The sequence below is a fragment of the Lynx rufus genome, unplaced genomic scaffold, assembly GCF_022079265.1.
Source record: "Lynx rufus isolate CCGP_SWC_20201006 ecotype Redwood Valley unplaced genomic scaffold, mLynRuf1.p SCAF_4, whole genome shotgun sequence".
In the NCBI taxonomy this organism is placed as follows: Eukaryota; Metazoa; Chordata; class Mammalia; order Carnivora; family Felidae; genus Lynx; species Lynx rufus.
This window is the reverse complement of record NW_025814856.1, coordinates 92,817,507-92,839,869: the sequence shown is the minus strand read 5'-3', so window position 1 is coordinate 92,839,869 and position 22,363 is coordinate 92,817,507. Positions and strand designations below refer to the sequence as shown.

At 36.8% G+C, this 22,363-nt stretch overlaps 1 long non-coding RNA gene across 2 annotated transcripts; it reads left to right on the top strand.

The window, feature by feature from the left end:
• Window positions 1-3,841: 3,841 nt before the first annotated feature.
• Window positions 3,842-22,195, top strand: LOC124523863 (uncharacterized). 2 transcript variants are annotated; one of them, XR_006965130.1, is made up of 4 exons: window positions 3,842-3,943; window positions 12,112-13,127; window positions 18,920-19,650; window positions 21,513-22,195. It is a non-coding gene; the product is annotated as an uncharacterized LOC124523863 (long non-coding RNA). The 2 variants fall into 2 exon arrangements; XR_006965129.1 differs by having other exon boundaries at window positions 18,920-19,818.
• The last annotated feature ends 168 nt before the right edge of the window (window positions 22,196-22,363 follow it).

The following is a 22,363-nucleotide window of genomic DNA, read 5'->3' as shown; positions in this document are numbered from 1 at the left end:
TGCATGTTCTCATAACAACACGGTTTTGTACTTAGTTGAGCAACTTTTTTTTTGTTTTAAATTTTTTTAACGTTTATTTATTATTGAGAGACAGAGAGACACAGACCGTGAGCAGGGGAGGGGTAGAGAGAGGGGGAGACACAGAATCTGAAGTAGGCTCCAGGCTCTGAGCTGTCAGCACAGAGCCCGACGTGGGGCTTGAACTCACAAACTGAGAGATCATGACCTGAGCCAAAGTCGGTCGCTCAACCAACTGAACCATCCAGGCGCCCCAAGCAACTTTTTTTTAATAAAATTTAATAGAATATGTCTTAATTTTTCTGCACATAGACTTCATTTCTACATTTCACTCTTGGCTGGCTAACTCTCCTAAGTTTCTACCCCCTCTGGGGTACAATATTTTGCTGCTTCCTCAGGATTCACCCATAGCACAGAGCTGATCTGCCCATTTTTCATGCCTTCCATTCTGAAGTGACTGCTATTTCTTAAGTTCATCAATTGCATCAATATTCCATTTCTCAAATATTTATCTGAAATATAGTTGTATGTCAAGTCTATTTTGTCACTGCCAAGATTTGGTCATTGCACAACTGATTTAGACCTAACTGGTGTCATTCGTTTTGCAGAAGCAAGGGGCCATGACAGTTTCTTGTAACAAAACTAACATTGCTTACTGGTAAGGAAATCAGATTATGAAATGCAGCTTCCTTTTCTTCATTCTAATGATGCTTTTTCTTTAACTAAAAATCAACTGTAAGATTTCATTCTTTATCTTCTTAATTAAGTATATTCTTCCTTCATGGTTTCAGCAACTGGTAAGCAAACTGTACTCCAAAGCAAGAAGTCTAGTTCTTAGAATATCTGTTCCCATAACCCCACATAACCATGCTCATTCTGATGCTTGACTCTGTTGAGAGGATATAATATCACCCATATCCTGGTTTCCAAATACCTTTTCTGAATAAAAGGAACCAGGAATCCTTGGAGAAACAGCTGAATCTCACAAGTGGAATTCAAAATACATTCAGAGAATCTTGTGCCAGAAAAAAGCAAAGTGCCCCCAAAACCATGAGGGAGTAACCAGATAACACAGAAGCCAGCTTGACGGGACTCTCATAGCTCAAATCAACGACAATTTTATCATGAAAATAAATATACCAAAAACCCACACACGAGTATTCACAGCAGCTTTATTCATAATTGCCAAAACTTGGAAGGAACCAAGATGTCTTTCATTAGGTGAATGGAAAAATAAACGGTGATACATCCAGAAAATGGAATATCATTCAGTGCTTTAAAAAAATGAGTATTTGAGCCATGAAAGAACATGAAAGAATCTTAAATGCATATTACTAAGTAAAAGAAAACAATATAAAAAGGCCAGGCAGTATATGATTCCAACTCTACAACATTCTGGAAAAAACTAAACTATGGAGACAACAAAAAGATCCGTGGTTGCCAGGGGCTGAAAAGGGAAGGGAGGAATAAATAGATGGAGAGAATTTTTAGGGAAGTGAGAATATTCTGCATAATACCTTAATAGATACATGTCACCATACTTTTGTCCGAACCCATAAGAATGTACAACACGAAGAGTAAACCCCAATGTAAACTATGGACTCTGGGTGCTTACGGTGTGTCAGTGTAGGCTCATCAATTATAGTAAGTGTACCACTCTAGTGAGTGACATTGATAATGAGGATGCTTTCTGGGTGGGGGGAGGGGGATAGCTGGGGTATCTCAGTACCTTCCTCTCAATTTTTCTGTTAACCTGAAACTTCTCTTTAAAAATTTTTCAAAATAAATTAAAAATACAGAGGGTAATACATTATAACACTGAATTCAATAGGAATCTCTGGGTCCTTGTTTATAATAAACAAATGAATAAACAAATAAATGACAGAAAGGAAAACTCTTTCTTACAGTAAGATGCCAACTCATAAAGAAGCAAGAACAGAGTCGAAAAATCACCACTTTACAAGCATTATAGTAAAAACTGATCCAGGCAAGAATCATCAAGAGGTGCTAAATCTCCTGGCCAAAAATTTAAAAGTAACAGGTTATTTATGTGGTCTCAAAGCATTTTCCCACAAAGTACATATTAGTTTCAAAAGAAAAAAACAATAACAGTAGAGTGGAGGAACTGGCAACAACTTAACTAAGTGATCAAAGTAACATCACCTAATGAGGTGTGCTTTCAAATGTGAGAAGGAAAATAATTCGTATGTAGTATTCCGCCAAAAATATGTAACCTGGATGCAATCAAAGCAAACATCAAAGACATCCAAGTAGAACGCCATGTTGTAAAATAATTGTCCTATGTTCTTAACAAACATCAATGGTATGAAAAACAAAGTTGAGGAGTTCTTCCAGTTTAAAGAAGACTACCATATGAAGACATATGATGACTAAATGCAATACACAATCTTGAACTAGGGGAAAAGTTCTGTAAAGGATATTGTATTTGCATTCTCCAGAGAAACAGAATCAATAAAATGTGTGTGTGTGTGTGTGTGTGTGTGTGTGTGTGTGTGTGTGTCTATATTGAAAGAGATTTATTATAAGGAACTGGTTCAGGCAACTAAGGAGGCTGGCAAGTCCCAAAATCTGCAGGGTGAGTTGGCAAGTAGGACACCCAGGAGAACCAATGGCATAGTTCCAGTCTAAAAAACCTGCCTGCTTGACAATGAAGAAGAGTTGGTGTCTCAGTCTGAGCCTAAAGGCATGAAAAAGCTGATGTCTCAGATCATCAGACAGGAAGAATTCATTCTTACTCTGGGACTGTGAGGGTGAGTTTTTTTTTTGTTTTTTTTGTCTAGTTCAGGCTTTCATCTGATTGGATGAGGCCCACCACATTAGGGAAAGCAAACTGCTTTATGCAGCCTACTGATTTTAATGTTAGTCTCATAAAATGAATGCATAAATAAATAAATAAATAAATAAATAAATATTAATCTCACCCAAAAACACACTCACAGAAACACCCAGAATAATGTCTGACCAAATCTCTGGATACCCCATGATCTAGCCAATTTAACACATAAAATTTTAACTATTGAAGACACTACCGGAGAAATTGATAAAATCAAAATACAGTTTACAAATGAGATAAAAGTATTATATAAATGTTAAGTTTCCTTAATTTTATTGCTATAATTTGGCTGCATAAGAGAATATCCTTGTTTTAAGGAAATACACACTGAAAAGTTACTGGTTCAAGAGGCATGCTGTATACAACATATTTTCAAAGCAACCTATGGCATTGGAGAAAATATCTGCAAATTATGCATCTGATAAGGGGTTGATATCCAAAATAAATTTAAAAATCCACTCAACTCAATAGCAAAAAATAAATAAAATAATTTGATTTTAAAATGAGCAACAGATCTGAAAAGACATATTTTCCAAAGAAGACATACAAATGATCAACAGAAAATAGGAAGATGTCCAACATCACTCGTCATCAAGGAAATGCAAATCAAAACCACAATGAGATGACATCGCATCCCTACCAGAATGGCTAGTATCAAAAACACAAGACATAACAAGTGTTGGTGAGGATATGAGGGAATGGGAACCCCTGTGCGTTGTTGGTGAGAATGTAAATTGGTACAGTCTAAAAAGACAGTATGGAGGTTCCTCAAAAAAATGAAAAATGTAACTACCATATGACGCAGCAATCCCACTCCCGGGGACGTATCTGAAAGACATGAAATCACTAAGAGGTAACTGCACCCCCATATTCACTGCAGCACGATTCACAATAGCCAAGACATGGATACAACCTAAGTGTCCACTGACAGATGAATGGATAAAGAAGATGTAGTATATACACACAATGGAATATTATTCAGCCATACAAAGATGGATATCCTGCCTTTTGTGACAACATGGATGAACCTAGAGGGTATTATGCTGCGTGAAACAAGTCACAGAGAGAAAGGTACGTCACTTAAGGTGGAATCTAAAAAAGCTGAACTCATAAAAAAATACAGAGTAGAATAGTGTTTGCCAAGGGCAGGGTGGTGGGGGACATGGGGAGACGCAGGTCAAAAGGGTACAAACTTCCAGCTATAAGATTAATAAGTTATAGAATCTAATGTACAATATAGTGATTATAATTAATATTACTGTACTGTATATTTGGAAGTTGTTAAGAGAATAGATCTTAAATGTGATTACCACAAAAAAGAAAAAATGGTAATTACATTAATGGATGGAGGTGTTAACAAACCTTATTGTAGTAATCATGTCACAATAAATACGTGTATCAAATCACCAAGTTGTATACCTTAAGCTTATATATGTTACATGTCAAGAATATATCCATAAAAGCTGAGAAAATATAAATGCTAAAAAAATAAAAAATAAAAATTATCAAAAACAAAAAACTACATAATTTCAAATAGTTCAGAAAAAAATAACAATATATAGAGAGATAAACCAAATGTTGTAATATGTCAAAAACTGTTGAATGTAGATTAAAAAAAGTATAACTGAGTTTCTGTAACTTTTCTGTCAGATTTAAATTATTTCAAAACAAAAAGAAAGAGAAAGAGAGCCAATCCCAGATCCCTAGAATCAGTAAGTTTCTTATTTAATTGATTAGAAGTTCTTATTTAATTGATTTGGGTTGAGGCTATATGTGGAGTTTTTTTAAAGCTCTCCAGGTAATTCAAAAGTACAGCCAGATTGGGGTGCCTGACTGGCTCAGTGGGTTGCGTGACTTTGGCTCAGGTCATGAGTTCGAGCCCCATGTTGGGCTCTGTGCTCACAGCTCAGAGCCTGGAGCCTGCTTCCGATTCTGTGTCTCCCTCTCTCTCTGCCCCTCCCCCACTCACATTCTGTCTCCCTCTCTCTCTCCACCCCTCCCCTGCTCTCCCTGTCTCTCTTGCTCTCAAAAATAAACAAAAACATTTTTAAAAAGTTAAAAAAAAAAGTACAGCCAGATTGAACAATCATGCAACTAAAGGTACCTACTCTCACCTGTAAAATGGTCCCATGATATGTTAAATTGAGTTTAAGCACTAAATCTACTCCTCCCTCCTACCAGTTGTTTTAATAAGATCAAATTATTAAGTATATAATCGGCAAAAAGTTTAATAAGGCAGACACCAGAAAAGCCATTTCTGGGGCTTACTTCATATATGAAATCCAGAGTCTACACCCACCTGGCATCTGTGAGTCTTCCTCTCACACCACCCACGGGGTCATTAACACACAGGCTGAGCACTGAAGCCAAATGCTCGGTATGGACTGAATTTCATCCCGGGGGAAGAGAATCGCCCTAGCTTGAGACTGTGTGAGTGACAAGAGCTCGTCTTCCTAAGCATGACAGTGAATCCCGAAACAACCAGCTGCAGACAACCCAGTGAGTAATGAACTTGAGCAGGTCAGTAGAGGACCACATGATTTACATTCATTAAAACTAATTAAAACCACAGGCAGGAACCAAAAGCTGGTGACTTTTATAATCAACAATTATTGGACTGCATCACACACTACTAACAACTCTTTCAAAAACTTTCTTCTCTAACCAGTTAACTCTCTGTATCCCACACCCCAGACCAGAGTTTAGTATTGCATTTTGCATTCTGCCAGGGAGGTTATTTTATTATTCTGGAATAGAGACCCTAACGATCATGACATTTATCTCCAGTGTCAAATGTAAACAGTCTAAGCAGAGATCTATGACTTCACCTGATCCAATGGAGATGTGGCATTTCATACATCCCTTCATTCTTTCTACAAACATTTGTTGAAAACTTACGCTCTGAAAAGTATAATACAGTTATATTTGTGATCCAAGAGCCAGTCTTTGCGAAGTATGCAGATGGCCTCTGAGGCCACCTGTGAGGACCATTAGATCCACTTTCCTGTCAGTGCTTCAACGTACAGGTCTGGTTTAATCTACAACTCAACATCATAATCAATCCTCACGTGAAGTTCTTTGACTAGGTAATAAAAACTGGCACTTTCCATTCCAACTCCAAGATCTGCAATGAATGTTGTAACGTTGATAAACTCAAATGGTGCATTCCAGTAAAAACATTGAGTATTCAGTGCTAATGATTCTGTACTTTTAAATAGATATTCAGGGAATGGTGTAAGAGGTATGCTGTGGGAGTCATAAGAGATAAAGTAGAAAGAGCAGTTTAAGAAGATGACCAAGCCCTTGGAGTTCATCAAAAGAGATGAACAAACTGTGTTATAATTTACCACACACTGGACCTCACAGTTTCCTAACAACTGTATGACCTGTCATACCTCTGTTCCTTGACACATCCTATTCTCCGACTGGGAATCTCCTTTCCCTTCTCTCCCTGGACAAAATCCATCCCAACTGAAGTGAAGTCTCCTTACTTAAGGCAACTTCAGTAACTCATATTACACTTAGAGGTTTTTGGGTTTGATTTTTGTTTTGTTTTGTTCTTGAGAAGTGCCTGTCACCCATATATTATTAGCTCCTGTGGGACTGGACTGTCATATTCATCTTCATAATCTCACGTGACTAGCAAAGGGCTTGGGGTACAGGGTAAGGCCCCAATAAATATCTGCTAAATTTGAATCAAACTGAAAGGAATACTATCATCCTGAATTACTAAGGCAAAGATTTTTCAGATCATTGAGCAGATGCTGGTAGAGAAGAAAAACATTTTTTTTAAGTATTGGCCCCCAGCTTTTGACAAAAAGAAAAGGATGTGGTAGCAAATATTGTACAATTAGCAAGACATATACACAACACTATACACAACACAGTGCTTCCAGAGACTCCTTAAGGAACGATTCAACTCCTTTTCCCAGTGAGATGTAGCATACAGTTAGCGTTAAACAACAGTCACACTGTGGTCTGAGGCAAGATAAGCATTTAATAACACCTGTGCTGCAGCAGGCCGCATCTTTCCACCTTCAGGCTGCAGATTCAAATAAAGAAAATCAGTTCCACGTCCCCTCTAGGAATCAAACCAAGCCAACATTATTAATAACCCTTTGGTCCTGGAATATTTACTGATGTGCCACTTCCCTTAAGCCAACAATAAATATTTAGCTGGTCCCATAAAACTAACAATCTGAGAGTCAATCATAGTTCTTCTGTCAATGGTCAGAATGGTCAAACAAGAAGCCATTTTTTGTTTCTTTGGCTTTTTTTTAATCCTTTCTGATTCTAGCTTGCATATCCTATGACTGTCTCTTCAGTCAAAACTAAAGATGCTAGTTCAAACCACTTCTGTGAATATTCTTTAACTTTTCCAAAAAAGAAAATTATCAACACTCTTTAATTTTTCCCAAAAGATATTACATCCAAGCACTCATTTTTACTCTGTTCTATTTCAAACTTATCTCCATGGCCAATTAAATGGTCTTCATTATTTGGAAACTAACGCGGTTTTACAGAAAAACATTTTCCTACAGTTTCTAAGTATGCCATCTTTCAATGCCAGGTGAGCGTATTGTGTTCACTTAAAAAACTAAAAGTCCAGTTTCTACAGTTTTACCTGGCTACATTATTCATGTTGAGAAATATCAAATGAAAACAATTCAAGTGACCTTCAAAGATCTAGTATCATCCCATAATCCTAACCAAACACTAGTTATTCATAAATTTACTTTGGTGTCATTATAGTTTGGTATAAAACATAAACTTATTTTGCAATCAAAAAATTTTTAACCTGAAGAACATGAGGACTATGATCAACAAATTGGTTAAATGCCAACATTTCAGATAAAATAAAATATTACAATGAGAAGGAAGCCCTATTCTTTATCAAGTTCACGCTGAACGATGTACGTCACAAATGAGAATTCACTACTGCATTACAACTGGAGCAAACATTGAATTTCTTTCTTCTGTTCAATTATTTTAATGACCTGAATTGATTGCCATTTTTTTCCATCCACCCCACTTCTGCAAATCGATATCAGATCATGGTGAAAAAAAGGGCCTAGACAAAATAAGAGATTGAAATTTATATTCCTCAAATATATTTTCATGCCCTTCCAGTTACTCTTAACTTCAACTGGTTAATTTGCACCACAGAACAAAATTCAGTAATGAGAAAATTATATTTTATTTATTTTTTTTAATTTTTTTTAATGTTTATTTATTTTTGAGACAGAGACAGAGCATGAGTAGGGGAGGGGCAGAGAGAGAGGGAGACACAGAATCCGAAACAGGCTCCAGGCTCTGAGCTGTCAGCACAGAGCCCGACGCGGGGCTCGAACTCACGGACCATGAGATCATGACCTGAGCCGAAGTCGGCCGCTTAACCGACTGAGCCACCCAGGCGCCCCGAGAAAATTATATTTTATCCATATAATTCCTATACATATTTTCACTTCAAATGTGAAATTGGAAAACAACCACTACAATATTCATTGCAATGAGAAATTGGTTGAAGGGAAAGAAGAAGAAAAAAATTAACTAGAAGTGTATGGGATTCTAACAAAGAGTTACTGTCAATTAACCAGAAGTTAAACTCTAGGAGAAAATATTCCAGGCTTAAGTGAGCCATCACAGCTTGTAATTTGTTTGAAATATTTGGCTAGACAGTATTTAATCCAGAGTGATAATAATAATAACTAACCACTCTAAATGCCTCACAACAACTGAAAAGGTAGGTACTATCACTACTCTTGCTTTACACATATGGGGGTAAGTTCAGAGAGGCTAAATAGTTTGCCAAAGGTTCTATGAGGGAGCTGAGATTCAGGGTCAGAGCACCTGACTCCAGAAACTCCACTTCTTACAGTCGTCTAAATCACTTCCGAACCGCACATGCTCAGATCAGGCCCTGCATCTAAATACCGAGGTCCCAGAAAGTAGGGTAGCAGGTACACACCCTCCGCAGAAAAAGAGAAGACAGTCATGTATCTGTCTTGGCTTTGACAACGCTAGCCTTAGATGATGTGAACCAAGAATAATTAATTCACTTAAATTTGTTTTCTATCTCAAACTTGACGTCTCTGGGTCTTTCTGAAACCCATGGGTCTACACAGTATTTATTCTGTGTAGTTTTACGGTTTGTGAAAAAGGAGCCCCTTTCTTTATAAGAAATATTGTACTCTGAAAATCTTTGATTTATTGATCTGAATCCGCATGTGGGCAACATGACAAGAGCTTGTTATTAGTGGGGGGATTCAATCGATCAAACTGCTGCCACATGGAAGGGATTTTTTTTTTTTTTTAAGAAATAATTGAGAACAGTAAAGGAAGGAGAGGATCTTCAGAGTTTTCAGGGCAGGAATAAGGAACAGAGAGACAGATTTATGCTGATTGAGGTTACGAACGAAGAGACCTTTAAGGGTGTGCTGGAATCCCGAGCTACTCTTGCTGCAGCAACGGTATGAGACACGTGCAAAAGTGCACTAGAACAGAGGAAATAAATGGACCTGACACTCATAAAGCTGTGCAGAGCACTTAATTCAATCCGCCACTGAAATTGACTGTATCTCTTTGAATAGACAAAAGGGCAGAATAGATGGTATTTTTAAAACAGGAAAGAGAAAAACCGTCAGATCATTTCCTGACTCCGGCAGTGTTAGTTGTTGCTAAATTAACAGAACATTTAGTACGTGAGCAAATTATCAAATCTTTAAATACAATTACGGCGCATTTTAAAATATCAGTTCTAATTATGTTTTCTTTTGACGAAGTAATTATACTTCAAGGAACTGTGATCAGAACAATTTTTTGCTGCCAAATCTGAGAACAGAAGGTGGAAAAGGTGCATTTAGATTATCTTACGAAAAGCTGGCTAAACTTTATATAACCCTCTTTCCTAGCCTTATAAAAGAAAGGCTTAAAAATAGACCAACAAACAAATTTTAATCTTCTTTCAAGTCACTCATTGATTTGTAATTTCATGTTCTTTAGTACAATGGTGGTCACATACTGTAGCCTGCTTTTCCCTCTACGGCTATTTTTTGTTCATATTTAAAATCATAGGGTAGAGCCAGGAGCTTTTTTGTGTTATTAGTCCAAAACAAATGAATTGAACCCTAAGGCCTCTTTTTCCCCAAGAGGAAGCAATACAATGCCCTTGGCTGGTACTTTAGACTTCAAAATTTCCAACAATATCTCCTCCCAGGACTCTATAACCATTTCTTTCCTTCTGAGGTCTTCGGCCCCTTTCACTTCCTCTCCCCCTCAACTTCTGTCTTAATGAATAAATGTTTCTCTCTTCACCTGAACGGGATTCATTCTGCCTCTCTGCCCTGAAATTGCTCCCTCAGGATCCTATCTGGCTCGCCCGCAAAATCTTTTGCACAGTTTAGGGGCAGCCCACAGCTACAAGGTCTAATATTCCTCAGCTTTATCCTTTTGTTGGTAGTTTTTCTTCCCCGATAAGGGGAAAAAAAATCTATAAAATGCAAATGTGCAATGAATAAACCAGAGTGCAGACATATTGGTGAATTTGCTGGCACAGTTTTTTCTCTCTGTAGTTAGTGTAACTCTGAATTAAATTCACCAAGAATTTAGCAGTAAATATTAAGAATGACCTGCATATTCTGAATTAAGAAAACGGTTATGGAGAAGGATAGGAGAAGCACAGGCCACACTGATGGGGGCAAGGGAGGAAGGTAAGGAAAAAGAAATGTAAGACGTCTCTGCCCCCAGAGGCCTCGCAATCTGGGAGGGGATATTTATATGCATGAAAACCTTTGAAAAGGACAGAAGAGAGCATATAAAGTACCAACTTATGCAATACTTGGCTCTTTTAGGTGGGTCTAGACATGTAAATAAGCCTCACTAAACTATCAGCTGCTTCAAGGTTGAGAATGTTCTCTGCTAAAGATAGAGGGAATTGAGGCTGACACAAACCTGAAAGGGAAATGGAGGAGGAGTGATTTCAATTCCAGGAACTTTTATCCCCAGCTGAGAGAAAATCATTGGTCAGCATACCAATGATTTACAAGTGGTACAGAGACCCTGGATTAAAAACTTTCCATTCCTACGCTGCTGAAGACCATAAGTGACAGTGTATTTTCTGCACATGCGCTAAGAATAAAGCACCCTGGAGCGGGAATGATGTGGAAAATTTACAGCAAGCAATAAACTTTGCTTATTTGACTGCTCCTAATCATCTTGGTAAATGAGTCTATTTCATTTTTAAAAACCCCTAAGTATCATTATCTTTTTCCTCTTTCTATACTTAGAGGTGTTTTGCACATCAGAAAACAAGTTTGGTCTCTCTTATCCTGACAAGTCCTATACTTTAGAAGACAATACTAAAATTTGAATGGCATAGTGGTTTTTCTCCTCTTCTGTCATTTGTATATAATTTGTATTCATGACAAACTATAAGGAAGTTATTCATTTTTTTAAGTCTAAAGGAGGAGAATCTTGCTTAATCTTATTTGTACTCTCTCTTCAATGCAAAGCACAAACCTAAAAATCTCCTCCTTGATGTATGACAGTTATTTTATTATGTTCTGTGAGTTTGTCTCTTACTCATATGATTTCTCTCCTGAATAGGTGAGATGAGAAAAAAACAGTCTCCTTTTGGTGGGAATCATGACTACTGGGTGTGTCAAGAAAATTTTAGTGCTTTCTTGGTTAAATTTCAGGGATTTTTTTTACACATTCTGAAAAGTCTAGCACAAGTCCTAAAAAAATACAATTAACATTTTTTGTCCTTTACCCACAGGAAAAAAGTTATTGATGATGCTAAGTAGATCAATTATGTCATCAAGAAGAATTCAGTGAGGCAGGTTCTCAAAATACGTAAATTCTCCTAACGTCATAAATCAGCCATCTAGGAAGCATCATGGATTCAGTTAAAGTACCTAGGCTACTCTAGAGCAAATGGAAATGTCACATACTAACTAAAGGGTAGACTATCCCTCTTTGACAATCCTAAACATACACTATCTTTTCTACTATGATTCCTAACACTTCCCCAAGAAGTGTTTCCAGGTTGGATGGAATACACTTATGGTGAACTTTCTCTTACTGTGAAACCCTACTGCACCTTAGGAACTCACCCTGCTCTTTATTATCAGGTATTTGCCTTGGACTCATTCTCAAACTTCTCCATAATTTTGTCTTGTGCTCTTCAACTAGACTGTCACGGGCAGAGAAAAATTATGACATCTTTTTACTCCTCACAGATCCTAGCAGAATCTGGGACCAGCAGTCATGCTTCTGAAATCATGGATGGGTAAACGGAATGAAAGGACGTATTGACTATTCTGAAGCCCCAGTATGCTAGTAACCCTGAAGGAATAATACTGCACAATGTACAGCTGAAAAAAGTCTGCTTTACAATATATTTTGATTTGTTTGACTTTTTGTGTGTTTCATACTATCAACCTGGGGGGTGACAAACAATGGGCTTTGTTCAATTTTTTTCACCTTGCTTTGCTGACCTATTAGCATTTACATACTTATGAGGTTTCCTATTGAAGGAAGATGCACAGTTGGCCTTCATGTTGGGTTAAACCATGATCAAATAACAGTAATCCCATGTGGCTCAACCTAAGAACTTCTTTTTTAAGATTTTTATCAGTTTCAGCCCCACCACACCACCTGTGGGGTGTGTCTGTGTATATGCATGTCCTAGGGATCGGGAGACTGGATGAGAAAACCTAAAACTTGCCAGAAAGAGAAACTGAGGAGAAATGAAGTAATCTGCTCAAATACTACTCTGTTTCTAAGATTGAAAAAGAAAACCAGCAGATGAACTTCTGCCATGGTCTATTGTATAAATTGCATTGTTTTTGCTGTTATTGCTTATTTTTATATGTAGTTTTGCTCCCCTAAAACATTTTCACATTCAGTCTTTTCCCATAGGATGCAAATCAAAAGCAACGGTAAGAGAATTCATACAGGAGTCGTTTAGGGTCCAGAAGTCTGATGGAAAGGAAGCCTGGGGAAGATGTGGGAGCCGCAGAGAGTAAAGGCACTGATCCCGCATAGAGCCAGCTAGGGTAGACATACTCCAAAGCTGGGCTGTCCCTGCTGAACAGATAGTTTAAAGTTCTCTGGTGGTTATGAGAATGCTGTAGCTGCGAAACTGCTATTAATGGGTCAGAAAATCTGTTTAAATTCCTATAAGACTAAGGATTTTTAACTGAAAATGTATGTAGGCTCCTGAAGAAGCCTATTCAACGATGATCTGATAAAGGTAATTTTTGCCTTGAGTTTTTTTTTAGTAAGTTAAAATGTGTTTAATTTAGTTTTGTTTCCTAAAGGACTCATTAATTATCATATTATGTTCTTTTTCTTCTAGCCATAGTGTCATAAAATTAGTTCTAATATATTTATGGATAAGCAAAAATGCTATTTGATCTCACGGGGTTTTTTCAATCATTTAAGCCAAATGTATTAGGATTACCTTAATGATCTTTAAATTCATTATATGTTCTATTTCAAGATGAGTATTTATTCGAATTGCTAAACATCATTCTTCTGTGTCTAATTATGTCTAATTAAAGCTTAAAATAGCATTCCTGGAAAATGAAGAAAAAGAAATTCCTATTTAATCAAAGGGGAAATAATCTACCAATTAGCCCATTAAAATAAAACAAAAAGAAAAGATGAATAAATTGCTGATTTGGGGAGAAATGCACCTCTTCACAAATAACTAAACAAACACAAATCAAGATCATTTTTAAGTGCCATTACATAGTCATTAAACTAGCAGAAAGGAAATACAATTTAAAAGCCAACACTGGAAAGATCAAAGGAATGAAAAAGGTTGGGGGTTCTGAAAATTGTTCACTCTTTCTGGAGAACAATTTGGCACATGAAAATTAAGGGCAGAAACCACATCTCTTTTATTTTTAAATAATCACCACCATATGCCCAGCAGCTAGCACAAATTCTGACATATATCAGGAAATGAATAAATATTTGATGAAAGAATGAGTGCATAAAATGGTTCCTGCCCATTGCCTTGTTAATTCCACTTTGGGGAATATGGACAAAAGAAATAACCTACAAGACAAATTAAGACTTCCCACAGCTATTCATACTAGTGAAAAATTGGAGACATTCCATAAGCCCCAAAATAGGAGAATATACAAGCCTGATTAAATGTTACCTGTATCATGGTATATGGATCATGTTTAAACAACAACAAAGTGTCCGCATAGGTTAATACTGAGTCTCTCTGGGAAGACTGAGGGAGCAAAATGGACAGAGCAAAGGAGGGAGTCCAGGTGAGCTCTGTTTGGGCGTCCTGATAAGAAATGTCAATCGCCCAATGAAATAAATTTGAAATGTTCCAAAATGGCTCCAGTAAGTCTAGGATAGACAGTATACAGCAACATTGACATCTGAGAAAGAAAATTTCTAACCACTGACAACAGAATGGAAGGAAGAAGTGGAGCATTCTCATGACTCACATTACCCTGAGATTAAAAAGATTTCCTTACCTTTGATGACCTACCTCTGTAGGTAAAGAAATTTTACAGAGTTGAAAAGGAGATTTAAACTGAAAAACTAAAATTGAACTGCTGAGAAGCTATAATCCACAATCCACCCATTACTGGATATATCTTGAAAGCAACAACTCAACTCCGAGTTTGTATAAAGTGATACCTCAGATGCAGCAAGGAATACATTTATAGAGCAGGCACAGTAAGGCTGCTAAATGTTAACAGTGATCATTTAAAGGGACGTTGATTTTATTCAAACAATTGATGTGCTGAAGTATAACAATGGAGCTGGAGGCCCATTTTCAATTAATTTAATGTTATTATAATTCCCAATATTTAAATAAATTTAGATAGAAGTTGTTCTTTTTGACACTAAGATAATAAAAATATTTGAGACTAACAATAATGGGACACTAAATGGCATCAAAATCATTAAGCCTCTCATGGTTACTCTGTATATTTTAGTTCAATCAATCGAATAGTAAAAGAAAAGGGATATATTAAAATAGTTCTGTAGATAACATACAGGAATTAATAAGTGAAAACATTTCTTTGCAGTGTTTGATAGGTGCTATCAAAATTTCACAATAATATGCTAAATCATAATTTGTTAAATCACTTCAAGTGTCCAGACAATTCTTGAGCCCATTAAAGAAATTAAAATATTTTACTCTATTTCTTCAGTAAGTTAATTTAGATAATCTAATGATTATCCTTTTCTTTATCTTAACCTATAGCAGATCTTACAAAATTAGTTTAGCTCAGCCATAGACACACAAATCACACAAATCACACAAAACACACAAAACACACAAATCATGTGTTTAAAACAGAAGGTTAGGAAACCATTTATGAAATTAAAGGCCAAGGCCTTTAATACTGTGGATTTCTGTTCATGTTATGTTTCCTCAGGAACGTAGTTTATTTGCTCCTATATTGAGTAGATCCAAAGCGAAAGGGAAATTTTTGTTATTTTTACTACATGACTCCTATTTGAGAATAAACTATTTATGCCAGAATTATCTCAAATCTTCTGGCTTATAAGGACGAAGAGAACATTCTAAAAGTCAGAGGTAGGAAGAGTCATTTAGCCAGGACTCAACTGTAGATAACAGAAACCATTCTGGCACCATTCAGTTCAGGAATAGATGTAATGTTGGGAATCAGGCCCTTACCACATTGCTGGAAGGACCCGAGGAGCAGGAATGACTCCCAAAACACTGTCACCAAATTGCCCGACCAAAGAATCTCTGATCACTGCTATAACCGAGAACAAGCATTTAGCAAACTCCTCAACAAATGTAAATACAATTGATTATCTTTATTCATGGTAGTTATGTTCTATAAAGTCACTGTGGATGCTGAAGTACTGAATGTTCCTTGGGAAAACACAGGGTTAGATTCTTGCAAGCCTCTGATCACATTTCCATCAACCAACTGATGCATAACCTTGTTTTATGTGTATTTCAGATTAAAAATGCCTTTTTAAATGTATATTGATTCATTAATGTAGAAATCACAGCCAACATGCTTGAATGAAGTTTACCACACACAATATCTCCATAAGGCACATTACACCTTCTTGTGCATAGGAGCACAAGACAGTATTTCAGCAATATGCTTAGGGTCCATTTTAAATCACCAACAAAAAGCACAAAAATGCAAAACACATGGCACTAAACAGACAAGGCAAAGGATGTGTGGCCGCAATACAAAAGCTAAATCAAGAAGGCAAAGTGGTCGGCCTTGTTTGATCTCAGAAACATGTACATGGGCCAACTCTAATTTTTCACGCACATGTCTATGAATGACCTCAAAAGTGCCATGAGAATTGATTTTAGGGTTACAAATAAATTCCAGTGAGTAGGAGAATTCACAAAAAATGGAATCCATGAAAAATGTGGATCAATTGTACCTGAAAGGAAAGTGGAACCTCACCCTGATTTTCCAATAAGTTCTTAACACCAATACATAGTCAATATATTTTAAGAACAAAGCAAGAATACTTAGGAATGGTACATTAAGGGGACATGAAAAAATATATAATTTCTGAGAAAACTTAAACCTCATCCTCTTTTCTAATGGCCTAGTGCACAGAAACAATCATAAATATTTGTTGAATGAATGAACAGAGTTGAGAACACCACTTCCTTTAGCAAAGCTAATTACAAGGCTGGTGGACTGGGAATGTTCAATAAAATTTCAGTATTTGGGTCTCCCCAGAATCTGCAATTCACATCATCAGGAAAAACCATATGAATAAATTTTACATTTAAACTTTCCATTAGAAAGGAATTTGCAAAACATCTTTGGTTATAAAGGGAAAATCTTGAAAAACTGTCTAGAAAATAGGAAGACAGCTTTGAAAAAATGTTTTAGATGTACCTCTTTATGTATTTAAAGCACTTATTCAATGGGGCCCATGGGTGGCTCAGTCAGTTAAGCGTCCCACTTTGGCTCAGGTCATGATCTCAAGGTTCATGAGTTTGAGCCCTGCGTTGGGCTCTGTGCTAGCAGCTCAGAGCCTGGAGCCTGCTTCAGATTCTGTGTCTCCTTCTCTCTCCGCCCCACCCCTGCTCACACTCTGTCTCTGTCTCTCTCAAAAATAAATAAACATTAAAAAAATGAAAATACTCATTCAATTAATTCTGATTCAATTTCCAAAGGGACAGCTTTTTTTCAATCTTTGTTAATTCTGGCTTCTTTTTCTATGTGAACTCTGAAAAAATAAGATGTCATTTTAAAAACGGATGAAAACATTCTGCTAATTCAGATTCTTTCACTAACCACTGACTTAGAAAATGAAGCATTTCCTATATGATCTCCATACTCCAACATCCCACGATCCTGTGATTTGTCCACATTATTGAGGTCATTTTTACATTGACTGTATATATCTATAATAAGTTTCCATCCTCTGAACAGAGATTGCTTTCCCTTTGTCTCTAGCCCCTGTGTAGGTTTACATTTGAAGGCATTTTCTCCTCCTTCTCTCCTCTTTTTCCTCCTCCTGTCACTCTTCCTTCTTTCCAGGTCTGAGATTAGTTCTAAAAGTACATATCCATTTCCAAAATCTTAACTACATTTCTAGTTTAAATTCCTTTTTTTTTTTTTAGTAATGTTTATTTATTTTTGAGAGAGAGAGAGAGAATAGGGGAGGGGTAGACAGAGGGAGACAAAGAATCTGAAGCAGCCTCCAGGCTCTGAGCTGTCAGCACAGAGCCCAATGCAGAGCTTAAACTCACAAACCGTGAGATCATGACCTGAGCCAAAGTCAGACACTCAAGCGACTGAGCCACCCAGGCGCCCCTACATTTCTAGTTTAAAAGAAAAATCTACAAGTCACAAATTCAATAACATCTGTAGTATATGGGATTAACTCATATTAATAAAAACCACTTTCCTTTATTAGACACATATATTATATGCCATCACAATTCAGAAAGAAAGGCGGGTGATATTCATATCCCCACCCTATAGGAGACACAAGTGCAACTGGCCCAGAAAGACTAAGAAATTTGTTCTAGGTCTCGCAGCTAGGAAGGGGAAGAACACCCATAGGTTGTCAAAGCCACTAATTTAATCACTATGCTATTCTGTTTCTGGACAGACATAGGATATGGGTATTAAAGGGATGCTTGATCCCAGTGCTTCATTAATATTCCTCCTACTAAAGGGAACATCATGATTTTATCTCCTCTTAATGTATTACTTACAAGGTTGTTTAAGTCCTTTAAAATATTAAATATTTAATTAGTCCTATTACAGCATCTCCCTGAGGCAAATAGTTAGCCTGTATAATTGTTATGTTGGTTAAAAAGAAGAGCAAAAGGAAGCTTGAGCATAAATTAACAATAATAAAACAGATCATTACATTTCATGCCTGGAGATTACCATGGATAGCTTGCTTCAAGTAAAACTGTAAGGTGATTATTAAGGTTAGTCTTTACAGATGACCTTAGTCATTACACTTTAACTGGGTCTCCATGCAGCAAGAATGACCAGTCAGTCCATTAAATATAAGGTTACCATTCTCACCCATTATCTCTCAAAGCGTCCACCAAGGACTCCTGCTTTTGAATCCCCTGGGGATTTTGTTTAAAAATGGAGATTTTGGTCCTCAACTGAATTATTTTTCCACATTTTTAGCAAGCATTTTCAAATGATTCTATGGTAAAATATCAACCAGTTTCTTAGGGCTATGTCCTTATTCATAATATAAATTTATAAGATACTATTTCTAATTAAATAATAGTTAAGAGAGTTTTATTCCCTTACAAGTCTGCAAATACCTTGAGATTTGAGACCATGCTTTATTCAATAATTATTCCATGTTAACAAAGAAACTGAAATAAAATTGAACCTCAAACTGTTTAAAGGTGAATGGCCTTCAACATGGTTGACTGGATTTTTTATTTATAAAATCTTCTTTTAGGAAAAAACATATATATTTATATAAACCACGTAGCCATAGTCTCTAATAATCATCCATAACAATTCTGGGAAAGATATGTAAAAGTTGCTTCTTTTGTTACAGGGTTTAAGAGTCACCTATAAGCTCTCAGAAAATGGTTTCTTCCATTATCTAATCAGAAGACATTTGCAACAATGAAAGTTTCCACTAAAAAGAGAAAAACGCTTTTCACAATGGGATGTCAACATTTCTGCCAACATGCCTGGTATTCTAAGCCTCCTTGAACCAACAGTAGAACATTTTATTACTTTACCCACGTCTGAAAATTCAAACTTACTAAGATCTCGTGTGTGCCAAAAGCCCACTTCAAAAGCACCTAATGCAGGAGGAAGGCTCAGTCCAAGGGACATATTAAATTGCACACTTAAATAAGGCTCTCAAGCTCTTGCCACTATATTCAGCTGTTTGATCTTCAAGAAACAATATACTACCATCATATTATTTTCATTCTGTCCCAAAAATCATTTTGCAAAATCTAAATTTCATGACCTTAGCGTTTTCTGAAGACTAATAAGAAAGGTATATTTTTAGAATGCGTTTCATTTTCTTTTGCAAAGTATGACATTATGTGTTACATTGCCTTAGGAAGTTTTATACAAAGAGATACCTAATATATTCCTCTTAGTATTCACTAGTAGGAAAATGTGTTTCTCTCCAGATGAACATGAATGATCCTATTTATTTTACGTCGAGAACCCAACAGCCTCTTACACTTCCCTGTTTGACTTCACTGCCCAAAAGATGAGAATTAAATTCAATTTTCAACTACAGCAACTAATCATTTCTTACTCAAGGTATAAGAATGTTTCACCTTCTTAAACTTATTTCTATAATTTTCCCATTTTTCTATGTAAGATAAAACTTGCTTGTTTTAAGTGGGTTTTATCACTGCAAGTCACTTCTAATGGTTTGAAGAAGGAGATAAGGAAAAAGCCAACATTCTTTTAAAGAATTAAGCAAAGGTAAGTCTGGAGGGGAATGTGACGAGATTATCTTTGGGCTCTGTGCTGACAGCTCAGTGCCTGGAGCCTGCTTCAGATTCTGTGTCTCTCCTGCTCTCTCTGCCCCTCCCCTGCTCGTTCTCTCTGTCTCTCTCTCTCTCTCCTCTCTCTCTCTCTCTCTCAATAATAAATAAACTTAAAAAAATCTTTAAAAAAAAAAAGGTTAAAAGTTTCACACTCCCTGTACTGATTACTATATCACCAAAACCTGGGGTGCAATCCAAATTTTTATTTAATAACCAAGAATCTCTATGTAAGGTAAAATGACCATGACCTGCAGGGCAACTGAAAAAGAGGGGCTCCATATTTGAGAGAAAAGACAGGCCACAAAAGCAAGAAATTAAACAGCATTCCCAAACCCAGGATTATTGTACACAATTCTTAAATCCAAGTTCTCACCTTTGCATTCTTAAACAAAGAATTTGTCAACTTAACAAAGGGGTTGTCAATTTAAATTCTTTGCAAAGCCAAACAAGACATAAATCATTAAATAAATGAATAGAATTTCTAAAATTGCACAGAACCATATTAATAACCCAGGTAGTCAGATTAAGAAATTTGTTAGTAATGACAAGAAAACTGTTACGAGAAAGTGAAAGCTTTCTCAGCACTCATGACCAATTTTTGCTGGCTTTTCAGTTGATTTTTGACATGGGGTTTGTATTCAGGGTCAGGAAAAACATTTTTTTCTGCTTTGAAAAATCAAATATTGGCCTGAAGTAGACAGAAACCTTGGAGAGTTTCATTCTAACAAGCAGAAATGGTGGTATTTTGCTACACCTAAACTATGATGAAATCTCTCAAACTGCATAGCCAGAAGCAAAAGCCTCATGAGACTAATAACACTTTAACATTTCCAGTTCACATGTGAATGTTAATTCCACTCTCTGAAGAGAACTACCAAAATGGCATTCATTAAGATTAAAGCCACGTTACTATAGAAAAGGGAAATTTATATGTATGCTTCCTATAAAATGCAAATATTGCCGAAGAATGGGTCTCCACTGAGTTCTCCTTACACCTATTCCTTTACAAAGTTAAATCACACCAGTGAAGCACTTATTAAAGGCAGTATGAGATTCTAAAGTAGCAGGTATTTCCTGCTCTGATGCTGAGGCAGCCCCACAGGCCGTTGACGACTGTGTGTGCCCCTGATGAACGCCCGCTTACGGAACCAGTACAGGACCCCAGTGATGGAGGTGGACAGCAGATGTTTCAGAATTTCAGAGGCTGGAAAAGTGGAGGTGGCTCCTGCAAAGCACGACTTGTGATTGGGGTTGTCTTGCCCTGGAATCAAATGTCTTACCTGATTAAGTCCCTTGAAGAATGTGATTTGCAATGGCTTTTTCCCATGACTGCAAAAAACAAAAACAAAGCAAAACAAAAGGTTTCATAAAAACCAGAAAATGATAGAGCTCTATTTTTCCCTCTGTGTTTTCCTAAGGGAATATTTTTAACAGGTTACCAACAAACTACAATAGACAAATTAATGATTAATTACTGGGACTGTTTGGTCTAAGGGAATAAAAAGGAGAGATGGGGAAAAAATATAGGTTTGAAGAGGGGGTAAAGCATGAGAAAAAAATAAGGAATAACAGTAGGAGCTAAAAGTTAAATGGTGCTTTATATATACTAATTCAAATGATCCTCCTAAGAATTCCACAACCTGATAAAAGCTGCATCATCCTGACTTCACATACGAGGAAACCATGGCACAAGGTGGTCAAAGAACTTCCATGAAGCCCAAAATGCAACCTGATTCCAGACTGTCTGGCTGCTGAGACTCCACTCTTAAACACAACACTCTTCTGCTTCTATTCCCTGTAGTATTGCTGGGTGCCGGTCACATATCAGTGCTCAATAAATACTGTGAAATGAATGAGAGACTTTACAACCCCTGGGGGCCATCATCTACTACACAGAATGTCCTTGAGAGGAAGGGCTGTCTTTACTCATCTTGTCCTAATTGCCAGCATCTAACTCAATGCCACACACATGCAACAGTGCTCAAAGTTGTTTTATGAATGAATGCATACAGGTCCAAATAGCTAGAAATAATAAGAACCATGAACACACAGAATCACATGGTAAAATGCAGACAGGTGGGTGTGGTAGTTCATGTGGTAGTCTAGAATAATGAACACAGCGATTATTATTATCTAGTTTCTCCTATGTCAAACGGCTAGTGGATACGGAGTAGAAATTCTGAATTCCTCTTTGTACAAATCACTCCCATTTTTGTGATAGAATAACAGCAGATCCCTGAAGGAGCTCCTGTTTCAAAAACATGGTAAGGGGGGCCTGGGTGGCTCAGTCGGTTAAGCGTCCAACTTCAGCTCAGGGGATGATCTCATGGTTCGTGGGTTTGAACCCTGCATTGGGCTCTGTGCTGACAGCTCAGAGCCTAGAGCCTGCTTTAGATTCTGTGTCCCCGTCTCTCTCTCTGTCCCTCCCCCACTTGCACTCTCTCTGTCTCTCAAATATAAATAAACATTTAAAATTAAAA